The sequence below is a fragment of the Pinus tabuliformis genome, chromosome 5_2 (genome assembly GCF_031772625.1).
Source record: "Pinus tabuliformis cultivar Carrire ecotype Pingquan chromosome 5_2, CPIR1, whole genome shotgun sequence".
NCBI lineage: Eukaryota > Viridiplantae > Streptophyta > Pinopsida > Pinales > Pinaceae > Pinus > Pinus tabuliformis.
In genome coordinates this window covers 664,653,072-664,657,892 of record NC_142306.1, presented here as the reverse complement: position 1 = coordinate 664,657,892, position 4,821 = coordinate 664,653,072, and positions in this window count along the sequence as shown.

Here is a 4,821-nt window from a genome sequence, read left to right as displayed (position 1 = left end):
GGCTGAGATAAATTAACTGCTGCCTTGAGAAACTGTTTTGAAGGATATTGAGGAGCTTGGGGGGAGAATATTGGACGTAATTTCCAAATTCTCATTGGAAGGGTGGATATGATTCATCTGGAAATGATTGATCTTCCAATAGAAGATAAGTAATAAATGCATAGCCTGTTAATATTATGTGATAGCAGTATGAAGTATGTGGTTGAAATACTAGCATTTAAACTACTTGAATTTATTCTACTTGCATTTAATCTAGATATTTACCCTCAAATGGTACAATGACTTAAATGCAGTTAGGCGATTGTAGAAGATAAGTGAATTCTATGTGAAGGAATAAAATTTAGTAAAGTTGTATAGTTATTGAAATTACTTTCTGACAGGAAGAAAGAATATATATGCGCAAAACTATGTAAAAACTATTTAGTTATTGAAATTACCTTCTGACAAGAAGAAAGAATATATATCCGTAGAACTATATAAAAATTGTTTAGTTATTGAAATTACTTTCTGACAGGAAGAAATATTATTTTGATTATGTACAATTGCTGCGTACCAAAACTACTTTCTCGGTAAATCAAGACTGTTGTGAAGAATGCATAAAGATTGTGTGAATTCATTACCTTACTGAAAATGACTTCTGAGTAAATAAATATTGGGTAGAAATGTATGCATGAACGAATTCTATAGCAAAAATGTATGAATGATTAACTGTGGAAGTTTTCAGATTAAAAGAAGGAAATAATTGAGTATTTGAACATCCAGCTCGATAACCTTCTCCAGTTTTTGAAAGAGGAATCATTCCACTATTTCGTAAGGGTTGGAAATTGAAATTAAAAAGAAACCCAGGAATGGGTAGGGAATTGTAGATGTGTTTACGAGTTAGCAAGGAAAGAAAAGCTAAATTGAAATAAGAAAACAAACCCAAGAAAATTGCAAGAAAAATTCAATTCCATTTTCGGAGCTTCAAGAAAAACCCTGAATGGGGTTTAGTATTGCTCAACATGAGGAGAAAACTACAACCGTTATAACCCAGATTTATTCTTCAGCAATTCTTGTTGGGACACCAAAGAAGCCGTTCTAGGTGAATGATTGTCTAGTACCTAATAGAAAAATTAAAAACAAAGAACTGTATATTTTAACCATGAAAAACCAAATAGTCTAGCTAAGACGAAAGATATTGTTATGTAATCTACAGGAAATTGATATTTAAAATAAATGACTAGAATTGATTGCCAATTTGCTGATGAATAAATGCAGAGTAAATCAAAATCATAATTTTATGTGTATGTTTTGAATCATTCACATTAAAAGACCAATGAATCAAAGACAACCAGACGAACGAACCAACCCTCCATTAACAATACATCCAATAAGAAATTAATAGAAAGATAATTTCGAAATGGGCATATCGCCCTAATACAACAAAGGGTTACACATCCATATTTAATTACAAGAGAAATTCCTTGATGGGTCACCTAGGAAAACAGAACAACTAGGGGAATGCGTCCAAAACCTAATAGTTCAAGGCTAGCCCTACACCAAATATCGTGGTAGCTCAACACCAAGATAAGATTGTAGAACAAATTCGAAGAAGCCAAAACTTAGAGCTCAAACACATTACCTATATCGAGGGATTGAATGTGTTTTTTCTTGGCGCCAGAGGCATTTGATGTCACAACAATCACAATGCCTGCAGGCAGATGTAAGAAGCCAAAAATTAGTTAAATAAACAAATTAGATGTATGAGGCCCATGGAAATTTAACTTGAGCAGTTTCAATTAAGTCACTGTAACCAATAAATCTCACCTGTGTCTGGAAGGCAGTAATCTGGTAATAATGGGTGATATATGGTTGCAATAGTAGTTGGGCTCGATGCATTGGTTGGGTTCACCGCTGGACATAGTTGGAGAGACGGATTTCCTTCCGAGTAGAACCAGAGAAACAAAGTCCAATTGCCAGAATGCAACCCCAACGGAGTTATGGTTTTGCAGAGCGATATTCTGGGGGCATCTCTAAGCAAAATGACCAAACGAGGAACGTCGGTCACCAGGTGGTTAGCCATAGTTCCTTGGATCATGGTGGACCGCTGGATCATGCCTCTCAGACCAACGATGTTGGGAGAGACCACTTGGAAATTGGAAGGGTGAACACCTGACCGCTGACGACGTTAAATAACAGTCAGTTGGGTGATTAAATTGAAATTTAAATGTATTACAAGCACATACAAACCATTAATCGGAAAGAAATCACCACCTTGAAAAAATAAATTAAATATATACATAAAATATATTAAACTTCAATGAAATATACCTCGAAGAATTAATATATGGGTACAGTAATATCAACACAAATCATCAAGCATAGTATTTAAATCATAGTGTATCAACTGTAATGTGTATCTGTTAATACTCCCCTAACTTAAATGAGATTTCGATTAATGTGCGAGTGAAGTTATCATAGGTCACTTTTATTTTTATTTTAATTATAAGTGGTATGTGTTACCAAGATATACTCATCAATTCTACTGGAAGCTTTAGTTCAGAAACTTATTCAAAATAAAATGATGGGATAAAAACGATAAGATGGTCTGAAACTTATCCAAAGTAAAATGATTCGATAAAAACGAAAAGATGCGTTGAGTGCATCGTGTCCATATACAACCTCGTTTCCTTTGACGCTGTCCAGCGAGGTGAACGGTATTTTTTTTCATGGGAATGGGTGAGAAAAAATTCAAAAAATCTGTTCGTTGAAGTGTAAATTTTGGTCAAATATTATTAAAATTTTTATTATTTTTTAAGAAAAATTGTAGTTTTATTATATTATTATTTTATTTTATTTTGACTAATAATTTAGGAGTTTATTTTTTCAAATTATTTGAAACTTTAAAATAATAAGTTTTTATTAATGTTTTCTAGATGCTATGCTGTTTTCTCCTAAAATATTTGACCTCTCAGTGGCGGTCTTGTTTCATGAGACCCATCAGAATTATGATGTATATATTGCCTTAATATAAATATAATGCTTTTCTTTCTGACAAAAAAAAAAAAAAAAAAGTTTTTATTAATGTTTAAAATTTGAATTTTTTTTTTTTTTTTTTGGTAAATTACAGTTAAAAAGACACCAAATTAATGTCTGAAATTATTTTGTTTATGAGAAAGGACCCACTCCGCACACAGTAATTTCATTGCTAAATACTTTACCAAAATTTATCACAAACACATAAAACTCTCTCCTGAAAATCAAAATTTCCTGGTAAGATGCTCAAAAATCTTACGAGGAATAGCGATTTTAAAAATTTATCACAAATACATAAAACTCTCTCCTGAAAATCAAAATTTCCTGATAGGATGCTCAAAAATCCTATGAGGAATAGCGATTTTTGGAAAATGCATAAACCAATTTCCCAAAAATTACATGAGAAATTTATTAAAATGCATTAAAGAACGTCGCTCAAGATAAAAATATTCTCATATTATGATATGGATGCCCCATACTTCTTCAGATGAAATATGGGGGAAAGTTAAGAAAGTGGATCCTATCGCCTCTATGATTCGAAATGAATTTCTGATGAGAAATTTCATTGACATTCTACCGCCCTCTATTCTTCCCACCTGGGACAACGGAAGATGCGATGGGGCTTTCATTGCAAAGCGGCTTGACAGGTTCCTCATTCATGCCTCTCTGGTTGATATCCTCGGTTCGCCTTTTTCTGAGGTTGAAAATTCCTTTATATCAGACCATCGGCCGATTGTCATGGGATGGATGTCCTGGAGCAACAGAAAAGGAATCCCATTTAAATTTAACAGACAATGCCTTGAGGATCATGATTTTAATGAAATCATTGTTAAAGCGTGGCACAACTATTCTAATACCAGATCCATATCTCATCAGCAGATTTTTATGGAAAAGATGATAAATATCCGGAAAGTGGTAAAAGATTGGCAGAACCTGAAAAGAAGGCAAGATAGTAAAGAACTTATCGACATCCAAATGGAATTAGATAGAACAGTCAAATCTTTAGATTATAATTCCATATCTTTTGAAAGGAGACAATACATAAAGAGTCTTCATAAAAAGAAGCTGTTGTATCTGAAGAAGGAAGAAATTTTTTGGCGCCTGAAAAGCAGGGCCTTATGGATGAAAGAGGGTGATAAAAATTCGAAGTTCTTCCAGAGATTTGCAAATGCCAGAAGACTCAATAATGCCATATGGAAAATTAAGGCGGAGAATGGAGTACTTCTTGACTCCCAAGAAGACATTGCAAAGGAAGCCATATCTCATTTCAGAAATCAATATCAAAGGAAAGAACATAGTAGCTTTCAGGATATATTATGGGGTATCGATGTTTACCCGGTGATGTTTAATGACGAGGAGAATGACCAGCTATTCCAGCCTATATCAGAGGAAGAATTATTGGCGACAATGAAATCCTTCAGCCGGGACAAGAGCCCCGGACCAGACGGATGGTCTATAGAATTTTTTATTCACTTCTATGAACATATCAAGAAGGATCTATTAGAGATGTTGGAGGAGATCAGACAAAAAGGAATTATCAGCAGGCAATTGTGTTCCACTTATATAACCCTCATAAAAAAAAAAAAGGAAGCTCAATCTTTTAATGACTATCGGCCAATTTCATTATGTAACACCAGCTTCAAAATCATGTCAAAGATCATATCCGAAAGAATGAAAGGTGTATTATCAGAATTTATATCAAAAGATCAGTATGGTTTTCTTAAAGGAAGAAGCATCCATGATGCTGTAGCTGTTACTCAGGAGGCCCTATTCTCAATTCACTCAAAGAAAAAAGAAGCGGTCCTT